This window comes from Lepisosteus platostomus, unplaced genomic scaffold (genome assembly GCF_059453375.1).
Source record: "Lepisosteus platostomus isolate fLepPlt1 unplaced genomic scaffold, fLepPlt1.hap1 Scaffold_222_H1, whole genome shotgun sequence".
Classification (NCBI taxonomy): Eukaryota; Metazoa; Chordata; class Actinopteri; order Semionotiformes; family Lepisosteidae; genus Lepisosteus; species Lepisosteus platostomus.
This window is the reverse complement of record NW_028291603.1, coordinates 1-25101: the sequence shown is the minus strand read 5'-3', so window position 1 is coordinate 25101 and position 25101 is coordinate 1. Positions and strand designations below refer to the sequence as shown.

The 25101-nt window shown below is 47.0% G+C and overlaps 12 non-coding genes across 12 annotated transcripts; 5 read left to right on the top strand and 7 right to left on the bottom strand.

Annotated features, from left to right (window-relative positions):
- The first annotated feature begins 134 nt into the window (after positions 1-134).
- On the top strand, positions 135-216 carry trnas-aga (transfer RNA serine (anticodon AGA)). The gene has a single exon. It is a non-coding gene; the product is annotated as a tRNA-Ser (tRNA).
- An 8828-nt stretch (positions 217-9044) lies between these two features.
- trnas-uga (transfer RNA serine (anticodon UGA)) lies at positions 9045-9126 on the top strand. The gene has a single exon. It is a non-coding gene; the product is annotated as a tRNA-Ser (tRNA).
- A 1559-nt stretch (positions 9127-10685) lies between these two features.
- On the bottom strand, positions 10686-10758 carry trnar-ucg (transfer RNA arginine (anticodon UCG)). The gene has a single exon. It is a non-coding gene; the product is annotated as a tRNA-Arg (tRNA).
- Positions 10759-11932: 1174 nt separating this feature from the next.
- trnan-auu (transfer RNA asparagine (anticodon AUU)) lies at positions 11933-12006 on the top strand. The gene has a single exon. It is a non-coding gene; the product is annotated as a tRNA-Asn (tRNA).
- A 6246-nt stretch (positions 12007-18252) lies between these two features.
- LOC148635788 (U5 spliceosomal RNA) lies at positions 18253-18366 on the top strand. The gene has a single exon (XR_015932834.1). It is a non-coding gene; the product is annotated as a U5 spliceosomal RNA (small nuclear RNA).
- Positions 18367-18599: 233 nt separating this feature from the next.
- LOC148635787 (U4 spliceosomal RNA) lies at positions 18600-18741 on the top strand. Its single transcript, XR_015932838.1, has one exon. It is a non-coding gene; the product is annotated as a U4 spliceosomal RNA (small nuclear RNA).
- A 757-nt stretch (positions 18742-19498) lies between these two features.
- LOC148635786 (U5 spliceosomal RNA) lies at positions 19499-19615 on the bottom strand. Its single transcript, XR_015932833.1, has one exon. It is a non-coding gene; the product is annotated as a U5 spliceosomal RNA (small nuclear RNA).
- A 390-nt stretch (positions 19616-20005) lies between these two features.
- On the bottom strand, positions 20006-20122 carry LOC148635785 (U5 spliceosomal RNA). The gene has a single exon (XR_015932841.1). It is a non-coding gene; the product is annotated as a U5 spliceosomal RNA (small nuclear RNA).
- A 391-nt stretch (positions 20123-20513) lies between these two features.
- Positions 20514-20630, bottom strand: LOC148635784 (U5 spliceosomal RNA). The gene has a single exon (XR_015932835.1). It is a non-coding gene; the product is annotated as a U5 spliceosomal RNA (small nuclear RNA).
- Positions 20631-21020: 390 nt separating this feature from the next.
- On the bottom strand, positions 21021-21138 carry LOC148635783 (U5 spliceosomal RNA). The gene has a single exon (XR_015932842.1). It is a non-coding gene; the product is annotated as a U5 spliceosomal RNA (small nuclear RNA).
- Positions 21139-21529: 391 nt separating this feature from the next.
- LOC148635782 (U5 spliceosomal RNA) lies at positions 21530-21646 on the bottom strand. The gene has a single exon (XR_015932840.1). It is a non-coding gene; the product is annotated as a U5 spliceosomal RNA (small nuclear RNA).
- Positions 21647-22037: 391 nt separating this feature from the next.
- On the bottom strand, positions 22038-22154 carry LOC148635781 (U5 spliceosomal RNA). The gene has a single exon (XR_015932839.1). It is a non-coding gene; the product is annotated as a U5 spliceosomal RNA (small nuclear RNA).
- Positions 22155-25101: the final 2947 nt, after the last annotated feature.

Sequence of the window (25101 nt, the reverse complement as noted above, 5' to 3'; positions counted from 1 at the left end):
CCCTTAAGTCCTCTGAGGCGTGTCTGGCTGCAAGGCTTGTATTTTGGAAATGTTTTTTGAAACGGAGAACAACTTTGAAATAGGCTTCCGCCGGGTAAGATTGTAGCAAGAACGCAGTGGGGATGGGGCTTGCTGTAGTCGTGGCCGAGTGGTTAAGGCGATGGACTAGAAATCCTTTGGGGTCTCCCTGCGCAGGTTCGAATCCTGCCGACTACGTTGTCCGCCTCCAGTCGGTGTGTTCCGGTGCAAGCAAAGAAGCGCGAATGAGGAATGGGCCCCTGAGACAGTCATTTGCCTGTTTCACAAATGATCGTATTTTACTAGAGATTCTGTTTGGGATTCAGATGTGCATTCGGACAGCAATCCCTTTCAAGAAATGATACGTTCTGGATGAGGTCAAAGGTGCTGGAACACTGTATTTAGGATGTGTTTGCAGTGATTGTGTGTCTCCTGCTTCAACGCAGTGATATATAGATGTGCTCCTGTAATTTATTGGTACAAGCCCAGGGCAGTAAGCAGTCTGAGGATTTATTTCCAGACGGCATAGAGCAGTGAAGCAGTGAAGTAGTGCAACACACTGGATCATTATATTATTTGAATCTATTCTACTTAAATTATTACATTATACACAACTTGAGTTCATTTTAAAAATTAAAAGGTAATGGAAGGAATGCATATTCATGAGGAAGATTATACAGATATGCATGTGATAATCTTCCTTTTATCATGTAGTGCGTCATTTGGACACTTTGTGGGCTTGAAATACAAAGAAAATCATGTTCTATGGTACAAGATAAATACAAAACTTAAGATTTTATTTTAATTAGATTTGTTTATAAAGCATAAGCAATCATTTCATACATTAATATATGTGAAAATGACATTTTAGCATCATATTACATACAGGTCTCTAGCTTCAACACAGTGATATATATATATGCTCAGTGATTTATTGGTACATGCCCAGGTCAATAATCAGAATGAGGATTTATTTCCAGACGGGCTACAGGTAGTGTTGTGAAATACTTCAACACACTGGATCGCAGATTTAGACCCCCTGCACTCTTACTCCTTAAAAACCAAAGAAATGAAGATATGTAGCAATCACATTGCAACAGGGCTGACAGTGACTTAATGCTTATACTAGTGGACTTCTGGTACCTTTAGGGTACGGTGTTCCCTGAAGGGCTCTCAAACCCCGCATTTCAGATGCCTAGCTGTTTCGCTGATGTGTTGCACCTCAGAATCACTTTTAAACCTTACCTCTGGTATCTTTAATCCCTATTGCTCAACGCATGGTGAAAGTATTGCATAAATGTGTCTGAAAATGAGCAATGGGCACCTGAGAGACTCATTTGCCTGTTTCACAAATGATCATATTTGACTAGAGATTCTGTTTGGGATTCAGTTGTGCATTCTGACAGCAATCGCTTTCAAAAAACGATACATTCTGGATGAGGTCAAGGTGCAGGAACACTGTATTTAGGATGTGTTTGCACTTATTCTGTGTCTCTAGCTTCAACACAGCGATATATGTATATGCTCACTGATTTTTTGGTACATGCCCAGGGCAATAATCATTATGAGGAATTATTTCCAGATGTGCTAGGGGTAGTGTTGTGAAATACTTCAACACACTGGATCGCAGGTTTAAACCGCCTGCACTCTTACTCCTTAAAAACCAACAAATGCAGATATGTAGCAATCATATTGTAGCAGACACTCATTTGCCTGTTTCACAAATGATCATATTTTACTAGAGATTTGTTTGGGATCCGGATGTGCATTCTGACCGCAATCTCCTTATCGCGGCTTTGCCCTTCTTGGCTCTTTGGACAATATCTCTATCTTGTGGTCGTTGTTGGTAATGTCTAGACAACATCTCCATCTTGTGGTCGTTGTTGGTATTGTCTTCTTATGCCCTTTTTTATTTTAATTCTCTATTAGTTGATTCTAGAATCTCTACAATGGAGTTGAAAACATCAGTTTTATAGCAGACAATATGACATTATTTATAGTCCAATTAGAAACTTATTACCCTGTTTTTAACATAATAACAAATTAAAATTGATTAAAACTAAGTTTGGAACACCAGGGAACATAACAAATGATTTTTTGGAAAACCATGAGGTTCTCTGTGTCCGATGCCTGCAAGGGGAGAAAGCTAGAATCCTTTTATTTTTTCAAAATTTGAAAATAAACATCATTTAACAACAGCTTTCATTCCTAGGAGTGAAAAACAACCATTTTTGAAGACATATTAGTTTCTAAAACACTACAATAAAGTTAAAAACATCCGTTTTATATTACATTATTTTGTGTGAAATTTGTCATTTTTTGCACTATTTTTAATAAAATCTCTAATTAAAAGTGATTAAAATTAAGTTTGGAACAACAAGGAACACAAAAAAAAAAGATTTTAAGGAAAAAAATGATGTCTTCTGTGCCAGGTGCCTGCAAGGGGAGAAAGCTAGAATCCTACCCAGGCTCCTGGAGCTCTGTCCTGGCTAAAGGAGGGTGAATCCATCCCCTTCAAAGCTCCATGAAAAAATGATATTTTTAAATTTGAAAAAAAAAACATTATAGAACAACATCTCTTGGTCCACAGAGAGCAACAATCCAACTTTGAACAAAATCCATTGACTGATCCCCGAATCCTGAAGTTTCTTCGCATGATATTGGGCTTGCAACCACTTTCTGGAAAACGAAGAAAAAGGCCAAAAATGAAAAAAAAGTTATCAATTCTAGAGCCTAAGAGGAAAACAAGACAAATGTATATCTCCAAATAATTTTATGTGCTTCAGAAAAGCCCAGGAAAGTTTTTTGCATACATGAAACCACGCCCGTTTGCACGTAAGCAGACATGGTTTCACAAACGACTGCATGAAAGCACGCGTGCATGCGAAGTCATCCTGTTGAGCATTTGAAAAGCCGCACCACGCCACACTTGAAATAGCTCTTACATTAGTGGTAGACACAGGAATCGCCGCAGGAATCAAAATTGAACCTAGTCGCCACATCACATACATCCTGTTCAACGATAAAAAGGTAACATCTATCCTCGCTCCAGAGTAAATCTCACGTTGAGGGCATATTTTTTTCCACTTTACCATGAGTCGGGCTCGGCTGCACAGAGGCGAGAGCAGAGTAATGAGGTCACGGGGACAGGGGAGTCACACGCTGGCGGTTTGAACACGCGGAAGATCACTGCGGGATCCACAGTATGTGGACCCTCCGTGCGCCATCAGTCCACACTCCGGGCTCTGAATCCTGCCATCCGAGTTAAGATCTCGGCGGAACCTGAGGCACAGTTCCTTCTTAAAACGTAATCTGGTGAGCATTTCTAGAATCGTACTTGTATAGATTGTAGCGTGCTCTCTGAAGGCACCAGTTCTGTAGGGTTTGGGCATTAACTGGGACAATTATTAATTGTAGCAGTAAATCATAAAATGATTCTTTGGGTGGCCTTAGAATCCAACCATGCGATATAACTCAAACAACGCACACACATAGGTACTAATACACGAGGATACATTTATTAATACATAGAATATGCATGTAAACCAAACAGATCTTATCAAGAGGTTTATCAGAATACAAAAGGTATATATTCAGTCAGTTACAAAGAGTATCATATATCAAGAGGACATATGTTCAGTATATCATTCATTTAGACCGTTTCGTAAATGAACTTGGTTATAACTTCTACATTGAATACTCAAAACAAGTACATAACTCTTAGGAATTAAATTGGTATCAACTGGTTGGGATGACAATTGAATTCTCGAGCTGTAATGCATTGAAGTTGAATACTCATCCAATCTCTGGGGATTCAGATCTCCTGCGGACTCAAAGAAGCAGTTGCAGGCTTGTTGCTGTCCAATCCGCGCTGTCTGGCTTGGTGCCAGGTTGTGCTGTGCGGTTTGCGACAGTGCGCTGCTGATGCTCACTGACCGGCTAGTTAGTGTTGGCTTTAACTAGCAAAGTTTATGCACAGGAGAAAATATGACTGTGGGTCCCAGTAGGTCAGGAAGAGGACCGGTTCGTTCCTGATGAAGCGCTTGTTCTGATTAGTTATTCAGCTGTCCACAGTTCCGACCTGTTCACGAGGCTTGCTGCTGATGCTAACCTCGGGTGGATCCTCTGGTTACTCGTGGCAACCTCCACTCTCGACTCTTAGAACAGAGGAAAGTACTGGCACTCGGACACACTGGCCGTTCCGTGGTTGTCCGGGCTGAGTCTCAGGATGGTCAGGAGGCGTGCTGTGAGAATGTCCTGCCCTTGGGAGCCTTCTGCTCCTGGGCCGTCCTGCCATGGAATTGTCTTGCACCCCTGGAATTCTCCTTAGAATTCTCCTACTGGAATAGTCCTACTAGTTCTCCTGCACATTGTCTATTGTTTGTTTGTACATTGTCTTGATGCACTGGTTGCACTTTGTTTTGTTTTTTACACTTGTTTTACAATCGAGAGACTTTCTGTAAGTAAGAATTCCATTGTACCAGTACCGGTTACATATGGCAATAAAGTTCAAGTTCAAGTTCAAGTTCTCCAGGCTCTCTGTTGCCTGTTTTTACCTGGAGGAACTTTGGCTTGTCATTGGCTGAAAGTTTAATGGGCATCAGAGTCCCACATGGGTTACATTGCCCTACCAGTCCCTGACTGGTTGATCAAGGTGAGATATGAGTCACTTACTCCTGACACCTAGGAATGCAATCCAGATGTCCATCTGGCACTCCCTAGACAGATAGGCGCCAATGGATGACCATTGATCATGATAGCCAGGCTTAGCTAAGTGCATCCCCCTTTGGGAGCTGTCCCTTATCAAAAGAAAACATCTTTAAATCAGCCTGCATGAATAGTTTCTCTGTGGCTGCACCACAGAGATGAAGAGAGAGATGGGGCCTCATTTGGGAAAGCACAGCAACACTTATTTCTGTCTTATTAACAAGCATTGCCTCTACATATCCCCCCTTTTTGAAGGTCACGAGGTCCTGAGACGTTGCCTTCAAAACAAAACAGAGTTAAGTGATGTCCCCTGTCATTAGAACATTAACCTTAAATGTCCACATTTCTCCTTGAGAATTCATACCGGAACCAGCATTGGGAACAAACAGGATGAAAAACATCTGGAGTATGTATAAACACGGTAGGAGACATCATCTCAGTCTAGGCATTACAAATCAGGAAGTTCACTGTCAGTATCTGATACCTCTGTAGGCAGATATTTGGGGAAGAAGTAACTTCCTTTCTTTTGAAATGCTACCTTTGACTCATTTGTGCTACCCGGAGTACATCTTGATGTAAGAGTACAGCATTCAGAGTACATTGTCAGCCATGATCCAGCTTCCCAGCAGCAGTGTTACAATAACACCGGTTCCTGTTCCCAGCCCCCCTGATGAACCATGACACCTGTGTTGGGCACCTGCCAGGGTGGTTTGGAGGTTTGTTCCATTAAAGCAAACTAACTACCTGTACCTTGTGAGGGCTTACTGTTTCTTGGATTTCTATCCAATTCAATAGTGTGGCACCTGAAGGCATCCACGACCTCAAGTTTGGTCTTATGTTGTCTGGTTCCAGACCGTACAGTGTCAAGTTACCATGCTGTACTATGGCCTCCTTGGGGCCAGTAGCACGCAAACCTATCAGAAATAGCAAACACACAACAGTGGCGGCAGCAATCAGTCCTCCCAAAAGTCTTTTCGGGTGGCTGATCCCAGTCATCTCCTTCTGAGTGACTGTTGCCTTTCTAAGTTGGCGCAGCATGTACATGGTCTCTTTCTCAGTATGCCATGTGGCATCTTGGGCACCAACATCCTGGAAATCTGAGGAGATCTGACGCAGCTGCTGATGCTGCTCCTCCATTTCCAGGACATCTGCTTTTTCGATTTGTTCATGCCTGTGCTCTAGGAACCCTGCAGGGGGTGGTGCAGCGGTGGAGCATGCCTGACCCTTGGCTTAGTGGTCATCTGGAGCACCTGAGGGATCTGGGATTGTTACTCCATTCTCACTGTTCAGGTCCACCCTGCACACTTCCTGATTGAGGAATCCCTCTATCGGCATGTTTACAATCGTTCGCTGGGCGTGGGTGTAGGACACCTGCTCGCTCCCCCCTTCCCTCTCTAGGGGTTCAGGGACCTGCCCCAGCACTGGGATAGCTAGTTCACTGTCTTTGAACTCACCATCACCCACCAGGCCCATGTCAGTGCAGGCGGGGATTCTGACACCCCCCTTTTCCATGTTCTGCACTAACAGTCGGGTGGCTTGCCCATCCAGCTCCAGTGGTTGGTGCTGAACCACTGTTGGTCAGACTCAGACTGACAAACTGAGCTGGTGGCTGTAAGAAAACCGGCTCGGCTTTCATTCCCTGTCCCTTCTGGGGGACTGGGTGTATTGGCAACCCTGCCGTTGAGGCAGGAACAATCAGGTCAATCTCACTCACTACCTGGTAGTTGTGAGAAATAATGTTACCTGACTGCAGGTTCCCTGGGTCACAGCAGAGGGAATCGGCATCTGGGATCAGGTGTGTCCACAGCGCAGTAGTCTCAGCGTCCAGCTGAACCTCCTGTCTAACCTGTGAATGTTGCTCCAGGGGATTTCTTTATTTATGTCTTTATTTAGTGGTTTCATTAGTGACAAAGGCTAAACTTTCTTGGAAAAATGTCTTTTATGTAAACCATGTTTGCTATTAATTCATTTAGGACTAGAATATGTTCATTTTCTTCCAATAAAAGAAGGGTTCCATTCGCCATAGTCGGGTTGACATTAGAAGCTTGCCATGCCCGGACTGTAACACCATCGCATTAGCATGTTAAAGCGATTTCGTTGAGGAGCCTAGCTTTCTTAACTAGTAAGTACTGTACTTCCTTGGTTTTTGAGGGGGGAAGGTGTCTTTCGCTGGAAATCTGGTCCCCTTCTACTGTAAAAATACCTGTGAAACCGGTTTAATCCGTCACAGCCAGCACTCCCGCTGGCCACCCACGTGTTATGCTCTTCATTAATGTCTAAGCCGGAACACATCATTATATCTCATTTTGTATTTCTTTAAAAAAAATCGTTTGCCCAGCCTAACAGTATTGTTGTTATTGTTTTTATCCTGTAAAGCGCTTTGAGGAGCCAGCTTTTAAGGCGCCATATACAATAAAGTTCATTATTATTACTATTGTTAAATTGCTGGACAGAGAGGTGAACATTATTACACGGAAGACAAAGATAGCGATTTATGTGTGGATGCTGCACATTGGTGGGGAGTCCCCATTGCCTGTAAAGCACTTTGAGTGGAGTGTCCAGAAAAGCGCTATATAAATGTAAGCAATTATTATTATGATTATTATTATTATGATTATTATTATTATTATTATTACGTTGCATTGTGCATTGTGCTGCTGTAATACAGTTTTAAATAATTAAAAGTCTAAACAGTATCAGCTTTATTTATGGGTTTTAAATCAATATAAATGTTTATATTGTAACGCCTAGGTGACTATTCATTGTTATTAAAATGACTTAAATTTGATCATGTTATGATAATTAGAAATATAAATTTGTTTGGTGCAAGTGAAGTTTTATTTAATCTCTGAGCCAGGGAAACATTGTATTTTTTTAAAAAAATGTTTATTAAAAAAAAAAAGTAACGGCTCCAGCAGGATTCAAACACACAACATGTGATGTAGGAGTCAGGAAGCTAACCCACAGCACCACCAGCAAGGTCACACAAAGAGTGTCGAAAAAGCCCTACAAAACATTATGTAACAATTCTTGTGTTGCGGTACATGAGTATAATTATATCGTTATTAATTTCTTTAAATACGCGATTCCATATTATATTCCCTTTTAATCAAATTCTTGTACCGGAGCTTGTTGACTCCAGTATCACGTTAGTTAAAGACTTCGATGCTTAAAATGTTTAGGGAGAAATGGAATACTGGTGTGTATGTTTTCTTTAAAGTACCGAGACCAGCCATATACTGTATGTTTAAGTTCCAAAATTAATATCGTTTATGGCCTTCACACGTGTTACAGTATGCTCCTATTCTTTTTATGCTCAGGTACTAAGATTTCCCTTCAGTGGTAAAATTCCATATAAATATTCAATGCTTAAACGGGCACAGTAAAGACATTAAATATACATGTACATATACATACTGTATACAGTACAGTTTGCATACAGTAATATGTTTATGTTCCTAAATCAATCTCTTTTATGAGCATGTGAAAGGCATGGTGAATCGGAGATTCTCAAAAATTACTGTACTTTGCATGATTGGAAACAAATGCGTGATTGCGAAATGCTGTGGTGTTACTTTTACAAAGACAGTCAATGAAAAAAAGAATGTGGACCAGGGCACTACTTTGAGTTTACAGCTTGTCCAAGGTCATTCATTATTAATACTATTAGTAATATCTTCGTTAAAGACTTTGATGGCGACAGCTCAAACATGAGAGGTTGAGCTTTATTAGCTCCACCTTGCAGAAATTCCGGATACTATTATTTTAATTGCGGTTTTATAGGAGAATTTACGGTAACTCGTGGTAGACTGCGTAAAGCGCACCGCAAAATAATGTGGTATCGCCCGCTTGTTTTGAATAGCTGCATCTGTACGCCCCGTGTCTCAACGGTAGGACGGAGTCAAATACTGCCTCGACACGTAACAGCGTTATATTAAACCGCAGGACTTTAGGGCTGTTTTGTTTGAATGTTCAAGGCATTGGTAAGAGCGTAGGTCAAGGGCCATTGGTGCATCTCCTGTGACTGGAGTAAAAATGCTATTCAAAGTGCAGTGACTAAAATCGTCGTCCACATGTCTCCGTTGTTGATTGCTTTCTGTCTAAGAACGTTCTGTTTTCATGTCCGAACGGGGAGACTTTATCATTCCAACTTGAAGCCACCCTTAAGTCCTCTGAGGTGTGTGTGTGTGTGCTTGCACGTATGGCGTAAAAGGTTTCTTAAACGGAGAGCGAACTTGAAAAAAGTTGCCTCCGCCGCCGCCGCCGCCTCGCACTCCCTGTTCGATTGTAGCAAGAAGGCAGCGGCCGTGGTGCTCGCTGTAGTCGTGGCCGAGTGGTTAAGGTGACGGACTTGAAATCTGTTGGGGTCTCCCCGCGCAGGTTCAAATCCTGCTGACTACGGTGTCCTTTGCATTTGGTTGCGTGCGTGCGTGTAAAAGGACCAGCGCCGTTTCGTTTTCGCTGGGACCTTTAACACTCTAAATCGTCTGGGCCCGCAGCCTGTGAAATCGATTCTTCAGCACCCACGAAGGACGCTTTGCAGCTGGACACAGATACCGATGCTTTTCAGCAATGAGCTTTCCAGCTGAATTTTCTCGGCAGCTCCCTACTGAACCTGTTCTCCATTGCAACATAGCGGAGGCTCGTCACATCTATAGCAAGGCTGTGTAGGACCGCATACGCCACAGTGACTTGTACACAGACCACATGAAAGGCAAGCAAAATACAATTATTAAAATTCCAAAGACTCACAAGGTCAGAGGAACAGCGATGATCTGAACTGATCTGTTACAGAAGTCTAGGTTGACCTTTTTAGAGCTGTAATTGCATTTTTGTTTAATAGAAGATCAAATCTACTCGCATGTACCAGCACCTTACAGTTTATTGATGTTAATTCTGTTTAAGTAATAAGATTGCTAACGATGTTGGACTTTAGCCGGTGTTTTTTAGAACAAATTGCTTACACTTCTGTAAGGAATACGCAGTACGTGCCTTTGTCAGTCATTGCTCACCATACCTGTAACTTTCTTATCTAACTCACTTCCTCAAATGGTGAAGGTCCACAAACATAAATGAAAAAAAATCCCTTGTTGTAGATGAGGTGCCCAAAAAAGCAGCCCCTGATAGTGTATAACACATTTATACTATTGCAGAGACACATGTAACATATATATATATACTGTTTATATATATGAAACAGAAATAGAAACAGAAACAGGAATCGCTTACACACCTGGAGAATCTCTGTAGGAATATCTAGCATTTATCAATGGAAATAAAAGCTGCTTTAATACAGTGCATGTTCAAACTCAAACCCTCAGCTGCTGTTCTTGTTTGTTTTGGGACAAATTGCAACTGAGCATCGCATGAGCCGTTACGTACCCTTATCTGTTAGGGAATTTCAAGGGAGGAGTTAGGTCAGAATGGGTAGGCTGCAAAACAACAAGTAAAGATTTATTCCAAGATGAAACGTTGTGGCGGTTTTCTTATCTTTTCAGCATGGACTAAACTTTTACGTGTTCCTTATATGCTATATATGTATATATTAGCACCAATGTCGTTCTTAAAAACTAACATGAAATTGTCAGGGACATTCAGCTATATACAAAGACGAGACAGACAAACTAATAATTCTATATTAACGTGGCCTACATATTGACGCAATGATCGAACTAACTGACATGTTCTGATTCAGATTCCCTGCAGTTTATGCCAATTAGAACAATAGCAATGCTGAGTCCTCCCCACCCTACCGAGCACAAATTCAGCTGCTCTCCAGTTCTGTTCTGCATGTTTTTTCATTGCAATTGAGCTCGGAGCTGGAGATGATCTCCATACAGTTCTGTGTTAACTAGCCCGCACTTGCGTGCTAATTTACGGGTTGTGGCAAATGCTTTTCTATAGTTCATATACATGACAGCAACCTGTTACCGAGGAACCTGAGAGGTTTAAAAGCCACACGAGCCAGGCAGGATTCGAACCTACAATCTTCTGATCCGAAGTCAGATGCATTATCCATTACGCTACTGGCCCATAGAACATGTGCTTGCACTCAACCACAGAGAGCTCTACACTGCTACTAGTAGTACACTTCCCCATCTACATTTTCACAGCAAGAAACTTGTGTTTCCTACTATTTTTATCAGGTTTAAAATATCATCTCCTTAAAACAGAAAAAGTGTTGATGTGTCGTGCTGAAATTCCGATTGATTTTGAATTCAAAGAAAAAAGGTTTTCTTCCAAAACACCATGAAATTGTCACATCTTGCAGACAATAGGTGTATTCCATGTTGAAAAGAGAAGAAAGAAAACCATGGAGCCTTTTACAGGTGTGAGGCTTCTTCAGGTGTGAGAAGACCTCACAGCCGAAACACTGTGTTTCCGTTCTTCTCTTTTCAGCATGCAATAAACCTATTACTTGTTCCTTTGCAGCCGAGGCATGCTGACGTAGCTACCCAGCTGAACATCTTGCAGACTCTACAGTACTTCTCTCCTGTAGAAGTAAAGCAGGGCTTGCTGGGTGAGCTTTTGCTCCGGTAAATTAGGTCACGTGTCATGTTAAATCACTTCTTCTAAACACAACATTTGCTGGTGCTAGCTTTCCCCATGAAAAGAGACATTTCCCTTACAGTACATGACATATCGTTTTTATTCTATCAATAAGTATAGAAATTAAACAAAAGAAAAAATGGTGTCGCCAAAGAATGGGAGGTGTCAAGGGCATTGAGCTCCTTGGACATGAAAAGTGCCCGATAAATGCCATTTCTCATCATTTCTCTTGGCGTCAGTTCTGCTATTAAATGGGACGGAGGCAACGGGCTCAGAGAGCAGGTTAAGTGCACACCGAACACAGATGTGTCCAAGTGTCTGTAAAAGGGCGGTGCTCTGCTGGCGCTGTTCCCTAGTGGCTTAAAGTGCCTGCCTAGTAAGCAGGCGATCCTGGGTCTGAATACCAGCGGTGCCTCTCTCCGTGTCTTGTTGTGCCGAATGTCTCATTTCAGACAAACATGTACAGCTTGGTTCAGTTTAATGCAAGAATTCATTTCCTTTCTGGAATAACTTGTTTTTGAAGAAATCCATACAGCTTGTGAAAGATGAAATCCATTTCTTGGTTGTCAGTGGAAAAAGATTGCCGGCTGCAAGAAGCGCAAGTGATTGTTTTCTTTGACCATAAACCTGCAAATGTAGGGAGCTCAAGCGGCCGTCAGTCTCTGTGGTGCAATCGGTTAGCGCATTCGGCTATTAACCAGAAGGTTGGTGGTTCAAGCCCACCCAGGGACGCATGTCTCAGTTTTTCCAATGTAAACATCATCACCGCTAAAGAAAATGGCGCAGAAGGCTCCACAGTCGAAACGTTGTGCTTCTTTTCTTCTCTTTTCAGCATGGAGCAAACCTTTGCTTGATCCTTTGCAGCCTACGCAGGCTGACACAGCTACCTTTCTCTTAACGCGCCTCAATCATTATTCACCAAAACCATCAGCAGAATGTGTCGCCTTTGTGGTGATGTCACTCCTCTGCTTCACAAATGTCCTTAGTGACGGACCATTTCTTTCTGCCATTTTTCCGGAGCGGTTATTGATTGCTCCATCATTTCCCTCATACTTTCCATCCCTAGATTGAAAAAAAAAACAGAAACAGGCTGACAGGACGACAATCAAATTGCAAAAACTCATCAAAGCACTCGATAGAGTATTTGAATCCACAAGTAGCTACGAGCAACTTTGTCCTGGCTTGCATGAAAGTCGGAAAATGTCAAAAAGAAAAAGATGGTGGCTTTTTCATATTCGTTCTTTTATTTTTAGTTTGTTGCTTCTTCTGTCCATTGTCCTCCTGCCTGGCTCTTGACCTGTGACTGTTTGAACGCACACAGTAGACTTTCATGCAGGGGATTTGTCCTGAGCCTCTGTGAAAGACCCACCCACCCCCATAAATAACTGCTCTAGAAACACATGAATGCAAAACTAAACCACAGCTTAAAGAGGAGCTTGTCATGACCGCCAGGCAGTTAAGACCAACTCTTAAGCAATCTAATCAGCACCAGCAGCGGGTGATTATTAACAAACGCCGCCGCACGAGTTAACCCACCTGCACACACTCCACCGTGCGGTACGCAGTGCTATTTTTACCATCTTTACCTGCTTCCCGCTGGTATTGAGTCTACTCCTTGAGAGCTCTACCTGGCGTTTTTTCCATTACTTCTTTTATTCTGGATATTGGACTCCCCTTCTGCCTTTTCGACTTTGGACCTCACCTCTCACCTTGGACTGTTTGCCACCAGTGTTCTCCCTGGATTACAACTTACCTTACGCCTCTTGACCACGGAACAAAGCAAAGCAGAGCAAAACAAAACGAACAAACGAAAACCCTCACGTCCCGCACTTGCATATAACGCCGTTACGTGCCCAAGCAGTATTGTACGTCATCCTAGCACTGCACCCCGGGGCGTACGGTATATGGGAACGAGCACACGCCACGAATCGTCTCGAATCACTCCCTACAGCTGTAAGGCGCCTTGAAGCATGCACCCCCAACATTCTTCTTTGCGCATCTGTGAAAGGTAAACTCTTGAGCAAACTCTGAACCAGCTCAAAGGAAACTAATCCGATTAGACGTTACTTTGACTCATCCTTTAAGGGACCCTTGTTAATTGGAGAAATCAATGATTTTGAATGAATTCTGTATGCGTTAAAAGACAGCTATACACTGAAAACATGCAGGACACTTCTCATGATGTTTCCCGAGCCGAAACACAGTGCGTTTTTAAAAGCCATCTGACAAAGCCCGCCCACTGAAAACTGCAGCAGATCGTGTAAAGACGTTCAACTTTGTAACTACTGCACGCACAGGAAGCAGAATAAATTCCTCTTTTCCGGTTTTATTTATGCGAACCATAAATAAACCAAATAAACCAAGTTGCAAGAGGCCCGCACCCACAGCACAAATTGCGCAGCCTAGGCCACCTCCTCACCCCGCACGCCACCGCCTCCTGCTGGGCCCACTCTTTCGCACACTCACACGCCACACTAACACTCAAAAGTGTGGGCAAAACGAGAAAACGAGCGCGCCGTTTCCTACACATCTGCAGTCGCCATTGCGCATTCGCAGCATGTCCCGGGATGCAATTCGGCCTCATTTGCATAACTCCAGACCGGCAGATCGCCACGCAAGCTCGCGACGTGCGCCTGCCACACACCGAACAAACCTTTTCAGCAATTTCCAAAAAACGGGCCTGCTCGCCTGCCCACAAGGCTCCGTCTCTTACCTGCTCTCCAGAGCCTGCTGCCTTCTGTGCTTTTCTCTCGGCACCGCTGCAGCGCACACAACTCCTGCAGCGGGAGGTGGGAGAAAGTTCCCGCGCTCCGCCGCAGGGAAGGCTCGCTCCGTGCGCACACGTCCTTTCGATGCCAGTCCAACAGTTGCTCTGCATTAGCTGCGTCGGGGCTCCGGCGTGTCGCACCTCACCTCACCTCACCTCACCTCACACTGCCCCCTCCTTGAATGTCTGGCGCTGGGCATGCCCCGCTCTCCTCCGCCTTATCTTATCGCGTGTGAGCACCGACAATGGCCACAATGCCGGGGAATGGCACCTGTAAATTAATTATCTTCTCTTGCAGCCTGAGATCATGTCCTTCTTTTGGCTCCCTCCAGTTCTGATAAAAAATCTCACTCTTAGATGTGTTAATTTTTGCGGAGGAAGCCAAAGAGAAACGATCACAGCACTGCAGAGCTCTGCTAATTGAGGCATTGTCAGAGAGGAGCAGGGTGACGTCATCCATGTATAGAGATGTCTTTACCTCTCCTCCCCCACTTCCAGGCACTGGTATCCCATTAATGGCCTGATCCTGGCGCAAGGCACAGGCTAAGGGCTCCATAGCCAAAACGCATAACAAGGGGGATAATGGGCAGCCCTGCCTCACCCCTGAACAGACTTCAAAGGGGCGTGATCTATTGCCATTAACCATGACTCTGCTGTTGCTACCTGTGTACAGCAGGTTAATCCACTTTCTCATGATGGGGCCAAACTTCATGTGCTCAAGTCCCGATGTTAAGTACTGCCGGTTTAGGCGGTCAAAGGCCTTTTCTAGGTCTACACCTAAAATGCAAAGAGGGAGGGAGCGATCCTCAGAGTACAGACAGACATCCCTCAACAAGGCCAGGTTGTCGCTCATCAGGCGTCCTGCTATCCCACAAGTCTGTTCTTTCCCTACCAGTGAGGCCACTACATTTTGTAGGTGCAGGAAAAGGGCTTTGGACAGGATCTTAGTGTCCAAGCCTAACAGGCTGAGGGTCTCCAGTTCTTTATGTCATTTTTTGCTCCTTTCTTAAACAAGAGAGAGATAGTGCCTTCCCTTAAGGAGTCAGGCAGCAATTCTGTCTTATAGCTTTCCTCGAATAGGAGCAGTAGCGGATCCTGAAGCAGATCCCAAAAGGTGCAATAAAATTCTTTAGGGAGCCCGTCAGCACCTGGAGTTTTCCCCTTCTGTAAGCTCTCCATCGCCTGTCTCAGCTCTTCTACTGTCAAATCCCTCTCAAGTACTTCCCTATCTTCTTCACTCAAAACGTTTTCTAGCTTTGAGGTAAAAAAATGAATTTCTTCATCCTTTAGCTCTGTAGAGCTGTACAGTCTTGAGTAGAAGGCCTCGGTGCAGGAGAGGATAGCACTCGGCTCTGTTCTCTCTCGTCCCTCCTCATCAACTACACTTTCCATGACAGACTTGGAGCCTACCACTTTCCTGAAAAAGAAGCGAGTACACTTCTCATTTTCTTCCAAGAACTGCACTCTGCCTCTTAACAGCACTCCTCGACTACTTTCTTCGGCTATGCTCCGGATGTCCTTTTTTAAAAGGGTGATATCCTCGAGCACATCGAAGCCACTGTGCAGCATCGTGTAGAGACGCTGCAGCTGCCTCTGTTTCCTGGCTAGCACTCCTCTCCGTCTGGCAGCAGCCTTCCTTCCCTCAGCCATGAAAAAGGCCTTTGTCCTCATCTTCACCTCCTCCCACCACTCTCCTACTGACCCGTACAGACACTGCAAGGACAGCCACTGTGATAGTTTCTCCTTGTAGCGGGATACTACCCCCTCGTTCTCTAGCAGCTTTGTGTTGAGTTTCCAGAGGCCTGGGCCAAAGACAGTCCCGCCCTGGAGTTCCACTCTACACCCTAAAGCCTGATGATCTGAGAAGAAGACAGGCTGAAGAGTGACCCCAACAACTTTCACTCTCTCTGAGACAAAGCAATAGTCAATTCTGGAGCTGCTATTCCTCCCTGACCATGTATATCCTGCTGTTGTGGGATATATACATCTATATGTGTCTGAGAGTTTAAAGTCTTGAACTAAGTTTTGCAGGGCCAGTGAGCTGGAATCCAATTTTATCGGAGAGCTAGACTGCCTGTCTGTGTGCTCTAAGATACAATTAAAATCCCCTCCCACTATCACGTCTGTGCTACTTAACAATAGGGGGGAGAGTGCCTTGAGTAGCTCCACCCTTCCTCCCACGTCAGTAGGACAATACACATTGATTAGCCGCAGGTTAACGGTCCCCCATTCCACATCCACACACAGCAACCTGCCATCTATGACCCTCTGAATACTTTTCAATTTGAAAGCCCATCCTTTGAAAAGAATGGCCACGCCAGAGGCTCTGTTGTTATTGTCCCCTGACCAAACAGAAGGCCCTTTATCCCACCTATCTTTAAAGCTTTTATACCTCTCTTGATAGGCTAAAGCACACTCCTGCAACATCAACACATCTCCCTCTCTCTGCTGGAGGTAATCAAAGACAGACTGGCATTTAACTCTGTCATTGATACCTCTGGTGTTAAGAGAAATTATGTTTAGAGCCATTTTACATAAGAAAGTGGAACCAGACTTTACAAAACACATTTCTCTTCGGTCTCACCTGTTACCTTCTCTTTCTTTTTCTTCTTACCAATTTCCTGCCAGCCATCCTCTGAATGAGCCTTCATCAGGGTGGCAGCAGTAAAAGCGTTCACGGAGTCCATTTCAAGGAAGGGGGTAGAAAGAGGGGTGGAAGGGTTCCAGCTGTCCCCATCGCCATGCTCTCCTTCCTCCTCGCTCGGGGAGAAAACAGAGTCATTTTTCCTTTTCCTCAAGTCCAGCTCCTGGGAGCACTGAGGGGAAAGGGGTGCAGCCGATGCACCAGTCTCCTCTTCCCCCTCACCCACCAGCTGTTGCAGATCCTCCGTGACGGACTGGATGGAGGAGAGGAGGGCATCTGTAGCACTTGCAGAGTCTGAGAAAAGCAGCTCCGCTGAATCCTGGGTATCGTCGCTGGACCCGCTCCACCGGGGGGCCCCACACTGGCCCTCGTTCTGAGGAGCAGGAGTGGGGGAGGGGTCCTCGCTGTTCTCGGGGGTTTTCAAACCCTCGTGCTTGTCTGGTGCAGTCTGCGGTTGTGGGAGCGTAGTGGATTTCTCTTCCACCGGCCCCGGAGCCACAGCAGGACTGATCCTGGCTGGAGGCTGAGACTCTTTGTCCAACAAGGGTTCTTTGTTTGACTTGTTGTTTGCTTTGGCTTTTCGGGCCGGTTTGGCTGAAACAAGCACTGCCTCATCCTTTCTCATTTTGAGTTTATTGGCGTAGGCGTGAGGGCAGTTCTTAAAAACGTGTCCTTCCGAGCCACATAAATTGCACTTTGGCAGCATTGAACAGTCAGAGGCTAAATGTCCCTGTTTGCCACAGGTCTTGCAGCATTTCACAGTGCAGGACGATGCCAGGTGTCCCACAGCACCACAGCGCCGACACACCTTTGGTTGTCCCACATAAAAAACATAGCCATTGCAGGCGCCCAGCCGGATTGTAGAGGGCAGGTGCCTTAAGCCTCCATTTACATTGTCCGGTAGTAAGCGAACCTCGAATTTCCTTGCTCCTGTTTTTATACCGTCAACATCTCTAACCTCAGTTCCATGGTGGACGGTGCAGTACTGGTTAAGCCAGATGTGAATGTCCTCCGTCTTTGCCAGTTCCGAGAACATAACAACATGCACCGTTTTCCTCTCTCTCTGTGTCAGAGGCTGCAAGTTGATCTTCTCAAGTGCAGGAACTTTCCCTCTTTTTGCCTCAAAGACATCCACGCATTGTTCAAACGGAGGATAGGTAGCAAATACAACCTCAAATGCTTTCTGACCTGGGAGAGCGAAGATGAAATCCAAGTGCCGAGGTTCAAAGCCAAGTTCCTTCTGTAACACTTTTCTGCTGAACTGCATACGATCCATGAAGAGGTCATCCAAAAGCTCAAAATGTACAGCATTCTTGCGGGATCCAAAGGTTGCCATCTCAAACTGCAAAACAAACACTGCTTCCACAAAACAAGAAAACAATCCAACTACTCCAACTACAGGCTGATCAAGGTATCTCCCCTGCCAGGTAAGCCGAGAGCCGCAGGCGATGAGCCCGGAGCTGAACGGGCCCCACTGGCTCGTTTGTAAGGCCAGGTGCATTGCCAACCACGACCGGCAGGGCAGAGGCCTTGAAGGCAGCCTGGGCTCCTGCAGCTGTCCAGCCACGCACTCTGGTTTCTCTTCATCTCGTACAAATCTTTTGCCTTTTACTAAAGATTTCTATGGAGAGGAGCATGAATGAGTTCCATACAATTTTTGTGCTTTCCTGCCTTCGGGTGGGGCGCAGCTGGGCTGGTCAAAGAGAGAAAACAAAACCGCTCACAATCGCTCTTATTACGGCGACTGTGGCTGTCTGCTTTGCCAGTCCTCGGTCTCCGCCTGTCTGATTGGCGCTCTTTTCTTTGGGGGGCGGGAAGTGTCCGGCCGCAAATATGAAGCGTTACAGCAACGACATGCCATGAGACGATTGATAACGATTTCCATAGGATCCACGCGGTTGCCTGGCAACCGTCAGCTTTGCGCAGTGGCAGTATCGTAGCCTTTGAGGTTTAGCCGATGCGCGATTATTGCTAGTTGAAAACTTTTCCCAATACCCCGCTTCCGCCGGTTTGCAATACAATTAGCGAAAGCAATTCTTGACAGTCTCGTCAGAGACTGAGCAAGGTGTTTAAAGACAGATTTTGTCATGGTAACATCATGGTAGAAAGAAACAAGCTTGTTACGTCTCAACAGAAACACTCTTTAGCTCTTTCAGCGTTATGCAGAGAACAGCGTCTGTCGAGATCACTTTTGAGTCAGCGCGAAACGCTGTGTGCTGTCAGTTTGATTTCATATTGCTCGTAGCGGCGCCAGGCTTTTGTCTGTCAAACGTTAGGTTGCGCTTCTTCATGCTGCATCGTCGGCATGAGTGGAGCTTTTTAAACGTCTGTACTTACTGCGCCTCATAAGAAATCGTTTGTCCCCGTTCAAAACAGATTGTGCGATGTCCTGCAGCGTTCGCAAAGCAAACCTTTGACAGTTTGAAAGAGGAATTTATTCTGCTTCCTGTGGGTGCAGTAGTTACAAAGTTGAACGTCTTTACACGATCTGCCGCAGATCTTACAAACGAGCCAGTGGGGCCCGTTCAGCTCGGGGCTCATCGCCTGCGGCTCACGGCTTGCGAGCGTGCCCAATCCGTGCGATAACTCGGAAAACACCCGGCCACACTGTGCCGGAAACGACGCACTCTGGGAAGCCGCTATGCAAAGCGAGGTCCCAAGATCCCCTGCGGCCGGACACTTCCCAACCCCCAAAGAAAAGAGCGCCAATCAGACGGCCGGAGACCGTGGACTCGCGGAGCAAACGGCCACAATCGCCATAACAAGACCGATTGCGGGCGTTTTTGTTTTCTCTCTTTGACCAGCCAGGCTGCGCCCCACCCGAAGGCAGGGAAGCACAAAAATTGCATGGAACTCATTCATGCTCCTCTCCACGGAAATCTTTAGTAAAAGGCGAAAGATTTGTACGAGATGAAGAGAAACCAGAGTGCGTGGCTGCATAGCTGCAGGAGCCCAGGCCGCCTTCAAAGCCTCTGCCCTGCCGGTCGTGGTTGGCAATACACCTGGCCTTACAAACGAGCCAGTGGGGCCCGTTCAGCTCCGGGCTCATCGCCTGCGGCTCACGGCTTGCGAGCGTGCCGAATCCGTGCGATAACTCGGAAAACACCCGGCCACACTGTGCCGGAAACGACGCACTCTGGGAAGCCGCTATGCAAAGTGAGATCCCAAGATCCCCTGCGGCCGGACACTTCCCGCCCCCCAAAGAAAAGAGCGCCAATCAGACGCCGGAGACCGTGGACTCGCGGAGCAGACTGCCACAATCGCCATAACAAGACCGATTGCGAGCGTTTTTGTTTTCTCTCTTTGAACAGCCAGGCTGCGCCCCACCCGAAGGCAGGGAAGCACAAAAATTGCATGGAACTCATTCATGCTCCTCTCCACGGAAATCTTTAGTAAAAGGCGAAAGATTTGTACGAAATGAAGAAAAACAAGAGTGCGTGACTGCACAGCTGCAGGAGCCCAGGCCGCCTTCAATGCCTCTGCCCTGCCAGTCGTGGTTGGCAATACACCTGGCCTTACAAACGAGCCAGTGGGGCCCGTTCAGCTCCGGGCTCATCGCCTGCGGCTCACGGCTTGCGAGCGTGCCCAATCCGTGCGATAACTCGGAAAACACCCGGCCACACTGTGCCGGAAACGACGCACTCTGGGAAGCCGCTATGCAAAGCGAGGTCCCAAGATCCCCTGCGGCCGGACACTTCCCGCCCCCCAAAGAAAAGAGCGCCAATCAGACGGCCGGAGACCGTGGACTCGCGGAGCAGACTGCCACAATCGCCATAACAAGACCGATTGCGGGCGTTTTTGTTTTCTCTCTTTGACCAGCCAGGCTGCGCCCCACCCGAAGGCAAGGAAGCACAAAAATTGCATGGAACTCATTCATGCTCCTCTCCACAGAAATCTTTAGTAAAAGGCGAAAGATTTGTACGAGATGAAGAGAAACCAGTGTGCGTGGCTGCACAGCTGCAGGAGCCCAGGCCGCCTTCAAAGCCTCTGCGCTGCCGGTCGTGGTTGGCAATGCACCTGGCCTTACAAACTAGCCAGTGGGGCCCGTTCAGCTCCGGGCTCATCGCCTGCGGCTCACGGCTTGCGAGCGTGACCAATCCGTGCGATAACTCGGAAAACACCCGGCCACACTGTACCGGAAACGACGCACTCTGGGAAGCCGCTATGCAAAGCGAGGTCCCAAGATCCCCTGCGGCCGGACACTTCCCAACCCCCAAAGAAAAGAGCGCCAATCAGACGGCCGGAGACCGAGGACTCGCGGAGCAGACTGCCACAATCGCCATAACAAGACCGATTGCGAGCGTTTTTGTTTTCTCTCTTTGACCAGCCAGGCTGCTCCCCACCCGAAGGCAGGGAAGCACAAAAATTGCATGGAACTCGTTCATGCTCGTCTCCACGGAAATCTTTAGTAAAAGGCGAAAGATTTGTACGAGATGAAGAGAAACCAGAGTGCGTGGCTGCACAGCTGCAGGAGCCCAGGCCGCCTTCAAAGCCTCTGCGCTGCCGGTCGTGGTTGGCAATGCACCTGGCCTTACAAACTAGCCAGTGGGGCCCGTTCAGCTCCGGGCTCATCGCCTGCGGCTCACGGCTTGCGAGCGTGCCCAATCCGTGCGATAACTCGGAAAACACCCGGCCACACTGTGCCGGAAACGACGCACTCTGGGAAGCCGCTATGCAAAGCGAGGTCCCAAGATCCCCTGCGGCCGGACACTTCCCGCCCCCCAAAGAAAAGAGCGCCAATCAGACGGCCGGAGACCGTGGACTCGCGGAGCAGACTGCCACAATCGCCATAACAAGACTGATTGCGGGCGTTTTTGTTTTCTCTCTTTGACCAGCCAGGTTGCGCCCCACCCGAAGGCAGGGAAGCACAAAAATTGCATGGAACGCATTCATGCTCCTCTCCACGGAAATCTTTAGTAAAAGGCGAAAGATTTGTACGAGATGAAGAGAAACCAGAGTGCGCGGCTGCACAGCTGCAGGAGCCCAGGCCGCCTTCAAAGCCTCTGCCCTGCCGGTCGTGGTTGGCAATACACCTGGCCTTACAAACGAGCCAGTGGGGCCCGTTCAGCTCCGGGCTCATCGCCTGCGGCTCACGGCTTGCGAGCGTGACCAATCCGTGCGATAACTCGGAAAACACCCGGCCACACTGTGCCGGAAACGACGCACTCTGGGAAGCCGCTATGCAAAGCGAGGTCCCAAGATCCCCTGCGGCCGGACACTTCCCAACCCCCAAAGAAAAGAGCGCCAATCAGACGGATGGAGACCGAGGACTCGCGGAGCAGACTGCCACAATCGCCATAACAAGACCGATTGCGGGCGTTTTTGTTTTCTCTCTTTGACCAGCCAGGCTGCGCCCCACCCGAAGGCAGGGAAGCACAAAAATTGCATGGAACTCATTCATGCTCCTCTCCACGGAAATCTTTAGTAAAAGGCAAAAGATTTGTACAAGATGAAGAGAAACCAGAGTGCGTGGTTGCACAGCTGCAGGAGCCCAGGCCGCCTTCAAAGCCTCTGCGCTGCCGGTCGTGGTTGGCAATGCACCTGGCCTTACAAACTAGCCAGTGGGGCCCGTTCAGCTCCGGGCTCATCGCCTGCGGCTCACGGCTTGCGAGCGTGACCAATCCGTGCGATAACTCGGAAAACACCCGGCCACACTGTGCCGGAAACGACGCACTCTGGGAAGCTGCTATGCAGGCAAGGTCCCAAGATCCCCTGCGGCCGGACACTTCCCGCCCCCCAAAGAAAAGAACGCCAATCAGACGGCCGGACCCAACAACCTTGGCGTTATTAGCACCACGCTCTAACCAACTGAGCTAACTGGCCTCGCAACAGTGCCCCTCTCAGTGCTGCAAAAAATCGAACTCAGGGAATTTCTTTTGTCCTCTTTTGAATAGAAAGCCGTGTAATTCAGTGTACGGGCTTTCTTGTGCACTTTCATGGTTCTTGTAACCAAAATCCTACACTGGCCTGAAATGCCCCCCATTTCACAGCATTTTTCAGCTGATTTAAAATGTACCTAAAGGAGAAGCATTTTTGAAGACCATCAATTACCAAGAGCTTTTGTCAAAGGTTTTGGTGGTCATTTTTAATGAACACAGAGCGCTGTGACCTCGGTTTTACATCTCATCCAAAAGACAGCGCCCTCTTACAACACAGCATCTCCGTCACTATACTGGGGCATTGGGACCCGCACAGACCTCAGGGTGAGCGCCCCCCCGCCGGCACCATTAACACCGCTTCCAGCTGGAAGCTTTGTTTTTCCCTGTAGCTCACCCTCATCCGGGTACTGACCTAGCTCACACCCGCTTAGCTTCAGTGGGTTTTCAGTTGCGAGTTGCAAAAGCCACTGCATTGGCTGGGAATCAAAACCAAGCCTCCCGCGTGGCAGGCGAGAATTCTAACACTGAACCACCAATGCTCAATGCCTGTACCTTCAAAAAAGACGGAGGACATTCACACCTGGCTTAACCAGTACTGCACCGTCCACCATGGAACTGAGGTTAGATATGTTGACGGTATAAAAGCAGGAGCAAGGAAATTCGAGGTTCGCTTGCTACCGGACAATATAAATGGAGGCTTAAGGCACCTGCCCTCTACAATCTGGCTGGGCGCCTGCAATGGCTATGTTTTTTATGTGGGACAACCAAAGGTGTGTTGGCGCTGTGGGACACCTGGCATCGCCCTGCACTGTGAAATGCTGCAAGACCTGTGGCAAACAGGGACATTTAGCCTCTGACTGTTCAATGCTGCCAAAGTGCAATTTACTTGGCTTGGAAGGACACGTTTTTATAAACTGCCCTCATGCCTACGCCAATAAACTCAAAATGAGAAAGGATGAGGCAGTGCTTGTTTCAGCCAAACCGGCCCGAAAAGCCAAAGCAAACAACAAGTCAAACAAAGAACCCTTGTTTGATAAAGTCTCAGCCTCCAGCCAGGATCTGCCCTGCTGTGGTTCCGGGGCCGGTGGAAGAGAAATCCACTACGCCCCCACAACAGACTGCACCAGACAAGCACGAGGGTTTGAAAACCCCCGAGAACAGCGAGGACCCCTCCCCCACTCCTGCTCCTCAGAACGAGGGCCAGTGTGGGGCCCCCCGGTGGAGCGGGTCCAGCGACGATACCCAGGATTCAGCGGAGCTGCTTTTCTCAGACTCTGCAAGTGCTACAGATGCCCTCCTCTCCTCCATCCAGTCCATCACAGAGGATCTGCAGCAAATGGTTGGTGAGGGGGAAGAGGAGACTGGTGCATCGGCTGCACCCCTTTCCCCTCAGTGCTCCCAGGAGCTGGACTTGAGGAAAAGGAAAAATGACTCTGTTTTCTCCCCGAGCGAGGAGGAAGGAGAGCATGGCGATGGGAACAGCTGGAACCCCTCCACCCCTCCCTCTACCCCCTTCCTTGAAATGGACTCCGTGAATGCTTTTACTGCTGCCACCCTGATGAAGGCTCATTCAGAGGATGGCTGGCAGGAAATTGGTAAGAAGAAAAAGAAAAAGAAGAAGGGACCAGGTGAGACAGAAGAGAAATGTGTTTTGTAAAGACTGGTTCCACTTTCTTATGTAATATGGCTCTAAACATAATATCTCTTAACACCAGAGGTATCAATGACAGAGTTAAATGCCAGTCTGTCTTTGATTACCTCCAGCAGAGAGAGGGAGATGTGTTGATGTTGCAGGAGTGTGCTTTAGCCTATCAAGAGAGGTATAAAAGCTTTGAAGATAGGTGGGATAAAGGGCTTTCTGTTTGGTCAGGGGACAATAACAACAGAGCCTCTGGCGTGGCCATTCTTTTCAAAGGATGGGCATTCAAATTGAAAAGTATTCAGAGGGTCATAGATGGCAGGTTGCTGTGTGTGGATGTGGAATGGGGGACCATTAACCTGCGGATATTCAATGTGTATTGCCCTACTGACGTGGGAGGAAGGGTGGAGCTACTCAAGGCACTCTCTCACCTATTGTTATGTAGCACAGACGTGATAGTGGGAGGGGATTTTAATTGTATCTTAGAGCACACAGACAGGCAGTCTAGCTCTCTGATAAAATTGGATTCCAGGTCACTGGCCCTGCAAAACTTAGTTCAAGACTTTAAACTCTCAGACACATATAGATGTATATATCCCACAACAGCAGGATATACATGGTCAGGGAGGAATAGCAGCTCCAGAATTGACTATTGCTTTGTCTCAGAGAGAGTGAAAGTTGTTGGGGTCACTCTTCAGCCTGTCTTCTTCTCAGATCATCAGGCTTTAGGTCGTAGAGTGGAACTCCAGGGCTTTGGCCCAGGCATCTGGAAACTCAACACAAAGCTGCTAGAGAACGAGGGGGTAGTCTCCCGCTACAAGGAGAAACTATCACAGTGGCTGTCCTTGCAGTGTCTGTACGGGTCAGTAGGAGAGTGGTGGGAGGAGGTGAAGGTGAG